Raw genomic sequence first — 14,204 nt, 5'->3', positions numbered from 1 at the left:
GTGTGTGTGTGTGTGTGTGTGGAGGGGGAGGGCGAGGAGGGCACCCCCCCCACCCCTGCACGGGCACCCTCCAACTTCAGGACTTGTGAGTCGTACTTTTGGGGACGACCGTCCCGTTTCAGGCGTGACACCGGCGCGGCTCTGACAGACAACACCGTGCGGGGCTACAACGTGCCCCGTGTCGGCGAGCACCCCTCGGGCGCGTTCGGTGCCGGCCGGGTGTATTTCCGTTCCCTGCGTGCTGCGCCGCGCTGTCTTACCTTTGCTGGAGGGAACGTACCGTTGGCGAGGCTCCCGTCTCCGTGGAGGGTGACGGCACCAGCCGAGCGACCTGCGATGTCGCTAAAAGCCTAAACTGCATCCGCATCTGGGGGGCACCGGCGCTGTCCCTGCAGGAGCCGGGTCCCGAGGGGCTGTCGGTGCAAACTTGCTGCGGAAACATATTGACTAGTGCAAAGATGTAAAAAGATGGCTGTTGCTGCTGAAATGCCATACGTGACCATTCGGTACCTCGTGCTATTAAAGATGGTCTGTTCGGTGACTCTGTGTAACCATACGTGTCAGCCCAAAGTGTTTCGATTTGATGTCATTTAATAGTCTGGCAAGTTTTGCAATAACAAAGTGGATTAAATTAGGAGGAATTACATTGTGTAGAAGCCACTGGATGCCAGAGGGACCGTGACTGTGGCCCCTGCGAGGAAGGCAGAGCGGACCCGGGGATAGGTACGGCAATTATAAATACACTAGCGTTTAAAATCCTCAGTCGGTTCCTTTCCCGTCCCCGGCAGGAGCAGGCTGTAGCCGCAGAGAGCAGCCTGCTAGTTGGGAGGTGTGCGCTCCAGTTTGTTTTCTATCAGAGGTGCCGAGTTGTTTCTCTTCTCCTTAGCTGAAATGGGGCATGTCCGTACTTGGAGCCCCTGCAGAATCAGGTTGCTACCATGCAAGTTACTCCAGCCCCTGGGAGGCAAATGCCTTGGCAGTTTTCTGCTGCGGGCCCTTGCCCTTCAGAGCAGAAATGCCCCAGTTTTGTTTCTGTTGAAGTCAGTAGGCAGACTCCTCTTGACTTCGCTGGGAGGTATATTGAGCGCATGCAAAAAGAGCCTGGATCCTAAAGCATGCTTTGTTGCCTAATCCCTGCTTAGACACCTAACTCCTCCTGAAATCAGGTCAGGTATCTGTGTACCTTGGATCTGGACCAGAGTCCTTTTCCTCCGTATCATGACTTAGCAATGCAAGAGTCTGGTTTGGTCGCTCCTGTATTGTTATGCTGAACGGTGTTGGACACTGGCATGTGTAAGTAGAGAGAGGTAGGTCTGTAGTCATAGTAGTACATACATGTCATGTAGAAGGCAGAGTAGATTTGAGCTTATAGACTAAAGAAGATGTATAGCACAAGCTTTGGTGGGCTTGAGGTCACTCTGTCAATTAGCAGATTTTTTTCCACGGGGTTTGTGGGACCTTAATTCCTTTTGAGTCTCAATTTCCTTCTATGTAAATGTGTATGCTAATATTAATCCACTTCACAGCGGTGAAAACCTGTAGATCCTCTGGTGAAGAGCCCTAGATGAACACATATATATTTTGTACTTCTCTATTACCGTTCATGTGAGGATATCAGAATGCTAAAAGCACCTTGAACAGAAAAGCAGTCCTTTTCCTGCACTCTGCAGCACTGAGTAGCTCTGATTAAATAATCTATGATAAGAAAAGTACAAAGCCCCAAATCAGGCAAGAAAGTGAAAGTTAACCTGATTTTCAAATATTTGGTGCTGAAATGTACTCGGTTGTAAACGTGAAGTCGTCTTACGCACTCTGCTAACGACTCAGTCTCTGAAAAAATTATTTTTCATTTTATACAAAAGCTTTTCAGTTCATCGTTAAGATGTGGAGGACTCGGGCTGCCTTGAATACATTCAAAAGACATCTTAAGTTGGTCCATTATGTAATAATTCAAGCTGGAAGGGATCCTCTAGTGCAGGGTTCAGTGACGTTTTTGGGCAGAGTCCCAAAAAATACCCACAACTTGTAAGATGTTGGCATGCCAGGGGCAGATGGCAGGGGAGCCGTGCGGCGCTCGATCCTTGTTCTGGCAGCGCAGTGCCAGCCTCTTCCCTGCCGTCCGCCCTGAGGCATGTGCGCCAAGCAAAATGCCTTTGCGTGCTATACTCTGGCACCTGTGCCGGGGGTTCCCTACCCCTGCTTTAGTGGGTTACCTAGTCCTCTCTTTCTCCCCCCCCCCCACCCTCCCACATTATGGCATGAATTAGACTCAGATATCCCCAGAAAATTATATCCAGTCATTTATTAAGGTGCAGGCGATATAGAATTGAGAATACCATTTTGTAACACAGGACTGACTGGTTGCACAAGAAAATCTCTCCTGTTAGACTGCTGAAGTCTTGGCCATTTGCCTTCATTGAACGTTCCTGTATAGAAGGCTGGGCAATGTGGTGGTTCACAGACTAACTTAATCAGAGAGGATGTGCTAACAAAATCCTTGTACAGTTTTTCTTGAGGAGTCAGCTGCAGCAGGGAATCAACTTTGACAACTTTGCTGAAGTTTCCCCCTCTCCATGCTGGCAACAGCACGCAACCAGCTGTGATTCAGGGGTGCCTTGAGAGCCTTGCAAGGGTGCTGCAAGGTGCTGCACAATGGTAGCACTGTTAGGTGTGCAAATTTGATTTGTGTGATAAGCCCAGAGATTTCAAACAGGAATTCATAGTGTTAAAAGCATTCTGCTCTGTTGGGGTCTTTCTGAGTTCTTTGCAACACAAGACTTGCATTATTTTTCTGTAGTCAAATAATGAGTGAAAACTAAGAATTGACATTTTCTGAGGGGTGCCTCGAATCTGACAAGGGTGCCTTGAGTCTAAAAAAGGTTGAGAACCACTGAACTCGATTCAGAACCGGTCCTTCGCAACTTCACGCTAGGTTTGGGAATATAAGGAAGAGGCTTTTACTCAGCAGCACCCATCTGGGTAAATCTCACCTTCTTTGTGATCCTGAGGTAAGGAAGTGGCAGCAAAGAACATGAGAGAGACCAATGAGAGAGGCAGAGAGAGCAGAGTCAGTAGGGGGAGAGGGGGTACAAATAGAGAATCGAAAAGGAGAAGGAGATAGAAATAGAGAAGAAGGAGGCAGGAACGAGAGATCAAAGCAGAAATTGCACATAAAGGAGAAGTGAGTGGATGAAGACATGTGATGCAGACTGCCTTTTGGGCAGGGAGGAGGGGGGAAATATGTACGGTGTCCAGCAAACTGAAGTCATAAGAACATATGAGATGCCATACTGGGTCAGACCCCAGGTCCACTAGCACAGTGTGCTGTATCTCAGTGACAGAGTCGATTCTAGGGGGAAGAGTACTTATGCAGGGCCTCTCCAGACTGACCTGTCTCCTTCCCCTCTTCTCTTACAGCTTACAGCATTGAGAGGCTTAGGAAATCTGATTTTGGAGGTTACAGGCCTACTGTCCTGTTAAGTGCATGAGTCTGCCTAATCCTCTTTTGAACCAAAGTGAATTATCAGCCACTACAACCTCCTGTGGCAATGAGTTCCACAAGTAAATGACGCATGTGAAAAAATTCTCTTGTTTTGCTTTAAACACACTCCCTAATAATATCATTGTTTGTTCCCTACTTCTAGTATTGTGAGAGATGGTAAATAATAAATACCTATTTCCTTTCTTCACCCTATTCATTACTTTATAGACCTATGTTATACCTCGCTCAGTTATCTTATATCTGAGCTGAAAAGTCCTAGCCATAGTCTCTCCTCGTAGGGAAGTCTCTCCTTGTTTCCTTTCTCTGTACTTTTTTAGTTCTGCTCTATCCTTTTGGATGTGGGGAGCTCAGAACTGCACACAGTATTCAAGGTGGGGTGTACCCTTGATTGGGACTCCTAGGTAAAGAGAGCACAGTAAGGAAAACAAAAGTAAACGAGAACAGAGAGGGAGAAAGAGAGAACAGATCAAAAAAATCTTATTCAGGGAAAACTCCCTTTGACTTTAAAAAGTGGGCCCTTTCTTTTCTATCAGCATAATTTTGCCTCGGCCGTTTTGGACCTGATTCCTCTCTGGATTACTCCATTTTTGTGCTATCCACCAGTGTAGCGCTAGATTATCAAGGCAGTGACTTATGCTCTATAACAGCAAGTTTAGTGGTACCTTGGTAGGCTCTTTAGTCACCATTTCTGCACCAGGACTTTTGCATTTCTGATTGTTGAGTTTTGACAGATAACTAAGAGTGAAGCTGAAGAAACTGAAAAGCATGAGGGGAGCTTCCCCCTACTTCTACAAATCCCCCCCCCCCCCGAAAGCCCCACCCCAAACTTTGATGACAGTAAAGGGTCAGACTCTTTACCAATGCAAATTAGCATGGGTTCATTAAAATCAGGGCAATTATAAACAGGGCAACAGAAGATATGGCTTTTGTTTTGCAGGTTTTCCAAAATTTAAATTCACCTGAATTAACATATTTGCTTGGACAGGTAGAGAACTGTCTTGATTTGCCTTTGGGTGATTTGATGTTTTGAAACAACATTGTTAAAATATGGGTGCTCATCTCAATGCTATTCTCTCTGTAACCATCAGAAAATAAAGTCAGGGTAGTACATTTTTCAGCTGAGAGCGTGACATTCCAAGAGCTAATGAGAAGCAGAATGTCATCTACCTATCCAGTAGGAAAGGGGAGACAGCCTTAGATCAATTGATCAGATTAATCTAAAGAATCTGCATTTATAAAGCATCTTTTAGTGTAGCATCCTGACTCTATCTATGTCATAGTTACAACCAAATTGAGGGCTACAGTTTTCCTTTCTTAGCAGGGAATAAACTCTGTCATATTTATATGATGAGAGTATTGTTCTCGTTGGGGGAAGATCGGGAGTGAAGAATAATTCCCTAACATTTCCCTAATCCATTAGTCAAGCCCTAACTTTCTTCCTATCAGATTATAATGGTAAGAAAGTTAGGGCCTCCGTTGCACAGGCAGAGCAAAACAATGTTGTAATAACACAACGGTGCGTGGACACACAGGAATCGTAACTCTGTCCCAACACTGCTGTAAAGTGTAACACAGAGGGAACCCAAAAGTGACTGCATTTGTCTCGGGAGTCAAATCATGGGCCTTTCTCTTCAAGTCCCCTATATGCTGTGTCTCTACTCTTCCACACTCCTACAATCACATGGCTCCTCCTACCCCAACCTTTGACGGTTTTTGGATAACGATACTGAGCAGGTAACAGGATGCAAGAAAACCCAACCCGTAAACTGCAGTTCTGACTGAATTTCCTCTGGCCATCGGAAGGAAATCCCCACAGCTTGAGCAATGCTGGAGGTCTTCTGCAAGCTACCATCTGCGGACTGCTGGCCCACCTGCACATGTTCGCACTTTGTCCCACATTCACTCAAGAACTGTCATGCTCATACACATCTTCTTACATTTCTTCTCTCATGTACAAGCTCAGTTGCAAACTGTCACCTGCAGACCGAGGTCTGTCTTTGCAACATGCATGCCTTCACTCATGTCGTCTTGCACATACACTCGCGCATCTACATATACGCTATTGTTAAATTCTCATGCCTTTGTTAAGGGGTGACTGGATGGATCACGCGTTGGTGCAACTCATCGAGGCAAGCAGACACCCAGCCTCCTCTTCCACCCAGTGCAGAAAAGACACCCCAGCATATGTGCTAGTGCAAAGGATGGGGCAGGTGAATGCTACTACATACAGATGATTTGGTTCGAGTGATGCATGGTCCTGACCAGAAGTCGTTCACTCATCTTTCGTTCTGATCACCTGTTGAACAGAAATTAAAACTTTTGCATTTTCTCCCATAAAATGAGTCTTGAAACACAATCCCTTTAATCGTGGGTGCAATATAAATTACAAAATAGCTTTTTTCTCTTGCTGTATTTTAGGTATATGAAACTTCAGTAGTTTCTCAGATCTTGCAGGGAAAAAAATGTTTGCGCTGCCCCCCCCTTTTTATTCCACAAAAGACTGAAACACTGTTTTAGTTTCACAGTGATGCTGCTGACATGCACAGCTCTGACAAGTGATTTGTGTTTCCATTTGTTGACAGTCCTGTGGAGCTAGATGCAGAACATGGTGGATTTCATCATAATTATTTTGCTTAGTTTGGTACTTTCTCTACATAATTGCATTCGGAGGATGCTCCTATGCAGCAGGCATAACATAAGAAGTATGATTACAATATTTCACAATGGATCCAAAGGTGTGAGTTTGAGCTTTTTTCTGGACGTGTGCCAGTGGGAAACTCCTGTTGACCCAGCAGTGAGTGCCTACTGGTCAGCAGGCTGGGAAAGTCAGAGTCAACTAGACATGATTCTGGCCATATTGTTTCTTCACGTGCTGTGGTCTACAAACCCTGGTATGCTTGAACCACACCAGCCTGACAAGCTACCTACCCTGAGGTAGGCGGCTGACAAGCTAGGACCTCAAGCTAGGACCTCAGACCTAAATAACAAGATGTAAGTACTTCCTGAACAGAAAACTCTGGACTCGAAAGATTTCTTTAATTTATTAGAGAAAAGGAATAATAAGAACCGTTAGCTTGAATTTAAAGCAGGAAAAATTCAAATTAGAAATAAAGCGGAAAAGCAGTGAGAGTGACTAACCATTGGAACAAATGCCTAATGCAAATGATGGATTTTCCATCTGGTGATATCCTCAAATCAAAACTGGATGCCTCTTTTTCTGGAAGCTGTCATCTAGCCAAACACAACTTTCTTCATTTAATACAGAAGTAATCCTCCATCTTATGTTATTCAGAAGGTTGGAGTAGATGATTTAATGGCCTTAGGACCCCTGGTACACATTACAGTTCTGCTGCGATGGATGTGTCAATCGCAGCATAAATGGCAAGGGTATTATATTGGATGCACTTGTAAGGCACCACAAAATGGTAAACCAGTCCTAAAAATGTTCTACATGTAACATCTACATATAGTATAGAACATTTTTATGGTTGGTTTGCAAGGCTCTTTAAATTGAACCCATGGTATGTCTGGTCCTGGGGCTGATGATCAGCTGATTGTTGGCTCTGGCCCCGGATCACACTGGGGCCAGGTCAAGACTCCTGTGCACCCCTGGGACTGGAGCCAATAATTATCACCCCAGCTCCAGACTTGCAGGCACTGGGGAGCCCGGGCTCTGATCCTGGGTTTCCCCTGCACTGGCAAGTAGAGAGGGCATTATTGGGATCTGATCCTGGAACCCAGAATTGCGCCTCCTGCAATTCATGTGGCATCTTTAAATGAATGTATGTCAGGAGGCTAGGATTTATAACTCTAGGAATCATGATGCCACTGGAGTGCACAAACGTGGGAATATATTGTGGTGTTAGCAGCCTATAGCATCCAACTATCTTTGGCTTCCCTGGGAGGAGAATTCATAGCTGATGTCCAACAGTTAACATTTCTCTACATTTTGTGAAGAAACAGATTTTACTGAGCTGAATTAACATATGGCAGCCAATAAGGAGGATACGCTTGTTTTAAAATCAAGTCATTTTGATTGCTATCTTACAGCATACCCAGTAGTTTAAGAGGCAGTGTTCTTGTAGGGTTTTAGTTATTTTTATTAGATTTATTTAGATATTTACATATATTAAGGCCCAGGGCAGTTTATAGTAGAAAGACCAAATAAACTTATAAAATATTCAGCAATTATTAGTTCCTACCATTTTCAAAATAAATCACAAAAGCTCAGAAGATAGATTATTTAGTTTAATTCTAATAATCATAGAAAATAGCCTTAAAAATGTGGTTAGAATTGAAGTGGGGGAGAGAAAGCCAAAATGATCAGAATTAAGGTCTGGTATTGACTGAATCAACTTTTACTATGCAGTAGCGGAGAGGAAGAACCCTTCCCAGTTGTCCAGTGATGCCTAGCATTGCTTTCTAGGCAGGGTGGTTCGTGAGATGCCAGGGTTAAGCTGTTTGTTGGTCTGCCGTACTGGGCAGAAATGCAGGTGGGCTACTGAACAGTCAGGTTGCTCTCCCCCTCATAATTTTTTAGAGCAGATCTGAAAGTATTCTAGACTCAAAGACCATGGAGCTTAAATGTTTTCCAATTCATTTCACAAACCTTATTTTCCACTATTTCTCTTTCATTTCCTTCCCATCTACCACCAGCCCTTTGGTTTATTTTCATGGTCACTGTGTTTTGAGTGCTTATGTGGCCTCCATCAAGATAGTACTTGAGTGCTTCAGAGTCATTAATGTATTAATTGTATTTTTAACCCTGAGTTTGTACAACAAAACACAGTGTCACAGTTTGTGACAAGCGCTTCTAGGTACTGCTGTAATACAAATAAATATCAGTAACAATTCATCAGTTCAGTTTGAAGCAATTCACTTTTGCCCTGCTCTTTGCACATGCTGTTATGCCAGAGTGCACAGCTACATATGGCTACACAAGGTACCGCGTAATAATGGATGAAGCGCGGTGAGACTGGGTTGCCTAAGGTAACACAAGAAGTCTGTAGAAGCACATGGGACTCCACCCAAGTCCCGCATGAGTACTTTAACTGCACGTCCATCTATCCTATTTCAGTCTCAGTGCTGCAAGTGCTGGATCATTCTTCTTTGCAGCCTGTCATCTGGAGCAGCCGCTCTGCCTTCTTCCCCTTCCATCTCTTTCAAATATCTGCTGGAAATACATTTTTCTTGAAAATATATTTTTCTCTCCTGTCTTTGCCTCTCTTTCTGTCTACCTCCGCCACTGACCTTGATTACTTTTGTTATAGCCCAGGTGATGCATTTACATGGCAGCTACCATAGTATATACAGAACCTGGGTCTGAGTGTTTCACTCTGTAAAGCACTGCAGGATACATTTTATACTGAATAAAATTTCATTGTTTTGGTTTGTTTGACAATTAATGAGTGCTTATAATAAGGTTCTCAATTTATTGCCAGTAATGGCATTCACTTAACTGGTGAGTCACAGTTTATAATCATGATTACTTAATAGGACCTAATTTTCCAGTCATTTAGGGTAGTATGAAAACAAGTTTGAACTGTAAAGGTATTATTAGTAAACAGGTTAATGAATTAAATGAGTGATGAAAGTGTTCCTAAGGCAGGGATCTGTCACTTTATTAGTCTGTAAACTTCCTTGCTTATCCATGGTACTTTGTAAATAATAATTAACAATAATAATTTCTTAACATATTTATTTGCTTGGCCTACATGTGAAGGACAAATCAAATAGTCCAACAGCAAAAATCTTCATAATAGGAATCACTCTGACCCATAGCATCTTTCCATCCTGTCTTACCACTGGTATATGTTGTGCTGCCTATTTTGGTGAGTCCTGTAATTGTCTCTACATGTTGTCAGTCTTTTAAAAAAATTTTTATGAACACCAGAAATAACAGATTGTTAACAAACTTTACAAAGCCCTTTTCTGGTATTTTCATATTAAGATTTTCATATTGTGTTTTATGCCAGAATTAACTCACCAAACAGCTTGCATAGGTTAAATTCAATTAATATGTATTTTTGTTAGCAGAATGTCTTGGTTTAATTGAAAAGCTAATTTTAACACTGGCTATAATCAAACAAAGCTTTTGAGATGGAGACCCATATAGATTTCATCTGAATGTAAAACATCTGAAAACAGATCTCCAGCTTTTTTCTGTTACAATAGATCAGTGGTTTCTCATGCACTTTTTCTGGGTAGTTTCATGTCATATATAGAAACAAAAACTATAGGCAAACAGGCCAAGCTAAGTGGGAGAAGAAACCAAAAATACTCTTTTTCGGGGAGTGGGGAAAGAATGGCTTGGGATGAGTGTGTCCGTGTCTCAGAGGTGGGCTAAAGGAAGGGGAGTAACATGAACTTAAATTAGGTTTACATGAAAGACCCACTTTAATTTTCACATACCTTTTCAATTTTAAAAGAGAGAGACTCTTTATAACAATGCAAACAAATGTGAGAATTTGACCGAAGAGGCAATCTCTCACTGTGGCCTTGAGAATGCATTGATGGCTTTTGTCCTTTAGCACTGTATTCCTCACTCTGCTCTTGATACACCCTTTCTCTGACTTAAGGCAGGTCACTTGGATTTTAAAGCAGAGTGCCTAAAATTAGGGACCTAAATCAAATAGCCTGATTTCATAGGATCCCACAAAAACGCATATGAAGTTAATAGGGGCAGGGGTGCCCAGTGCCTCTGGAAAAATCAAGCTTATAAGTTTTGATACCTGAATCTCCCCTTTTAGGCCTTTCAAGCTCCACATTTCTTCAGAATGTGAAAGGGCTTGATCCTGGATCACTGTAGTCAATGGGAGTTGTGACAGTGGTTTCTATAGGAGTAGGATCAGGCCTGAGCTTTTGACTGTTGTGAGACAGTATTAGAATGTGCAAATCTAAACCACATCTTAAAACTGCATGTTCTGTAAGTGCCAGGCATTGTTGTTAAAATTGATAGAAACATTCGGTTACATAATTATGTTTGAAGAGCGCATCACATTAAAAACACCTGTCCACCCACTCTAATCTGCAGCTGAAAAGTGTTTCCATTTATGACATTGGTTATGTAATTGGTTTTACACAAGGGTATGGTTTTGATGGTCAGCTGGTAGTAGAAAATGGTTCAGCACAGTGATCTGAACTTACAAACTGCCTTGGTCCTATTGATTTTTTGCAACTAGCAAGGCCAGAATATGTTGCACAAATTTGGGTTCAGTCTTGGTGGGCAAATGTGAAGGTTATACCATCCTCATTAGCTCTAGTACCTGGAGGCCCATGCTGAGATCTAGTCTAGAGTAAGGGTAAGTCCCTACTGAGAAGAATTTACATTCTAATGAACACACAGTGGGTTGGAAACTGTTACACGGCTTTATCAAAGGTCAAATAACTGATCAGTGGCAGACCTGGGGGCTGAACCCTGAGTCCTAGTTTAGCACTCTGTGTGGTGGATGGTGCTGCACCTCTCATTGTCAGTGGCTTCTTACAAACATATTTATGTCATACTAGCATCTAACTGGCGTTAAGTGTTTGCTGGACTAGCTAACTCATTATGTTTTTGTAATTTAACTTTTTCACATTGGTGGTTGAGTTGTCCATCCTCTAACCTAGGAGACCATAGACTGGGGTTTTGTTTGGTCTCCATCCTTTAACTCTTCAAGATTGGGTGACACTACTAGGAGGTCAAGAGAGACATAAACAGCTGGCGCCAGGTCAGACCAACACTGGAAATGTATTATTGTGTTCCTTCCACAAAGGTGCAGTTATCTGACTGATGTTGAATACCTCTGGATATCTTGGCTCTAGCCAACTATTGCCTAACTTTGAACATTTCATTCCCATATGAGGTCCTAGAAAAGCCAACCTAAAGGCAACCAAAAGGCAGCTTAAAGCCAACTATAGGCTCTAACTGAAGCTATTCTAAACCTGGCACAATCTGGATTTAGGCCAGGATGTAAACTGCTTTAGTGGCGCTAATAGATGATCTTATATAATGCAGAAGGAAAAAGATATCCACTCATCCTCCCAGACCTCTGTGCAGCATTTGATACTGCTGACCACTGGAGAAAGTAGGCAGGCCTTGAAGGTAAAAGTAGCTTGAGTCTTTTCTGACCACCAGCAGCAGGCTCTTCATTTGTGAGTTTCACAAGGATCTCTTGTCTCTTTAACACCTGCGTGTGGTCACTAGGCCCGTTGGTCAGACGAAAAAGACTCAAGTAGAATGATGCAGATGATATACTGCTGTCCTGATCCATCACATATCACCACGCAACTACCAAGAAGATGGGCCAGTGTTTGGATGAGCCAAGCGCTGGGGTCAAAACCAGGTAGTTGAAGCTGAATTTATTTCTGGTGGGCAGAAGAAAACTTTTTTTTTAAATAAAGTTTGCAGCCACAGTGCAGCTTCCTTGACTGAGGGTACATTTTAGCAGTATGCTTGGGGTCCTTGTTGATGCTAAGGTGTCACATAGTGGTGTGGTTTTTTAGTTCTTAGGCACACATTACACTGTTCACAGAAACCACGGTATTTACAGAAGCACACAGGTGGGTTAGTGCTTAACTGCCACTGGAAGTTAAAGGCAGTTGCCAACAAGTGCATTCAGGCAGTGTTGTAAACTGCCAGGCACAGTGAAATGCATGTCAGGGGACTGGTAGTGCTCTTTTCCTACCTGGGGCATCAAATCCTTCTTCTCTTTCTGTGTTGTTCAGTGGTTGCAACAGGGGACTGGGCGCCAGGCTCTTGTGTTCTGATCCTGAATCTGCCCTGTGTGATCTGAGAACTTTGTGTTCTTTGTGTTATAGTGATACTTTCTTTCCTCCCTCCCAAGAAAAGAAAAATGGCTCAACTAATTAATGTTTGGAAAGTGTTCTGAGATCTTTGGATAGAAGAAGCTGTGTGTGGTATTAGTATTTATTATGTAGGTCATATTTCTCCAGTCACTTTGTTCAACTGGCCAAATTCAAGTAAAGACTTTGAAGTTACATCCGTCTATTCCAGGGTTCAGTTTAGCTAACTGTCCTTAAAGGTGGCTTGAAACCAAAAAGTAGGATATGAATATCTCAGACATTGGGAAAATTTGCCTCTGGATCCAAAGGTTGCAATGCAGTCCAATTTCTACTTATTTTTGTTATATGCATCATCTTGGTGGCTACATTTTGTGATGTGTATCTTTCCATCTGCCAGGGGAAAAATAGAAAAGTCTTTACTAAAACTTTTTATTCTGGGAAATGAGGTTAACTACAGTCTGCATAGCCATGGCGCAGTGGCAGGGTGAGAAATGAACTATATGGTATAATTTATCTTTTTTCTCACTCATCCCTGCAATTGTTCTTTGCTGGTAGTTCTACAAGTGCTGCCAAGACTTTTATGTTGTCTGGGCTTCCAACTTGATGAGTTGGTGAACAGGATTACATAATATTGTTGCCTGCAATAGGAGGGGATAGACCTAGGAGATCTTTTAACCAGTCCTGTATTTCTGTCTGGGGGAGAACAACATGCATGTGAGGCAAGTCTAGTGGATGCAGACCACATTCTCTACAGTTAAAACTCACCAGTTAAAGAAAACCAGAGAGTAGAAAACATGGAAGTGCCTAGAATGAGCCAGACAAGGTTCTTTGGGTAAATCTGATATCTTCTATTAGACCAACTCAAAGATATCGGATTTACCCAAAGAACCTTGTCTGCCTATGTCCTTAGACCAGGGGTGGGCAAAAGCTGGATGTGGCCTGCCAGGCCATTCTGTCCAGCCCGCAAGGCCCCTAAAATATTTAGAAAATTAATATTCATCTGCCCTGGGCTGCCTGTCATGTGACCCTTGCTGGCTTGCCAAAACTCTGCCCAAAATAATTGCCCGCCCCTGCCTTAGACCAACACGGCTACAACCCACACCCCTGATAGAATGAGCCAGGTTCTCTGCTTTCTCTTTGCCTTTCCTCTGATCCCATTGCGAGTACTGATGCTTAGTCATCTGGAAATTTTCTTGTAATGTGCAACAAATTATAGAGGGAGGATGCCAGCCTTACATAAAATCGAATTAAGGAACCATGGAGTGGCCCCTTGTTCATACAAATAGCTTGAAAATCAAATGTAGGTGGAAGGTGAGTACAGTAAGGGCAAAAGAGAGCATGTTGTCTCTCCTTTCTGGATCATCCCTCCGTTGCCATCATTTCTGCCAAACAAATATTTTCTGGCAGATGCCCAAGTTACTTATGGTTCGCTTAGCAGGGTGTGGTAGTCAGATTTACGTCGTTTGATGGACACACACAGCTTGGAAGGCTACAGGGCTTTTCCTTTGAGTCAGTTAAGTCATATATTTCTCAGGGCTTTGTTGCATGTTACTCTTAGAACATTTTATTTAGATTGGAGTAGGCAGTACTGCACGTTGCAAAGTTTTCTGAGCAGTTGCACGGTAATGCTTATTAGTTATTACCATCTGTCTAAGTGCTGGAGCCCTTGAAGACTGGTGTGCTGCCGTGCACTGCTCAGAGTAACAAATAGCTGTTTGACACTCCCAGCCCCGTCACTACACCTGAGTCTCCTGATCACATTATCTTTGTGGAGTAACGGAAGCTCAACATGCGTTAAGTAATATGATCTGGAGCTACTCCTCACTGTGCTATGCTAGGATGGCACTTAGTGCGTGTTTACTGCTTGAATGCTTCAGGAACAAGCCTCATGAATGGTATACTTAGGGCCTAATTCAGC

At 43.1% G+C, this 14,204-nt stretch overlaps 1 long non-coding RNA gene across 1 annotated transcript; it reads left to right on the top strand.

Annotated features, from left to right (window-relative positions):
- The first annotated feature begins 22 nt into the window (after positions 1-22).
- Positions 23-3,687, top strand: LOC112550033. Its single transcript, XR_003093692.1, has 2 exons — positions 23-723; positions 3,418-3,687. It is a non-coding gene; the product is annotated as an uncharacterized LOC112550033 (long non-coding RNA).
- Positions 3,688-14,204: the final 10,517 nt, after the last annotated feature.

Source organism: Alligator sinensis, unplaced genomic scaffold, assembly GCF_000455745.1.
Source record: "Alligator sinensis unplaced genomic scaffold, ASM45574v1 scaffold1216_1, whole genome shotgun sequence".
Taxonomy (NCBI): domain Eukaryota; kingdom Metazoa; phylum Chordata; order Crocodylia; family Alligatoridae; genus Alligator; species Alligator sinensis.
The sequence above is the reverse complement of the archived record's forward strand: the minus strand, read 5'-3'. Positions and strand labels throughout refer to the sequence as shown.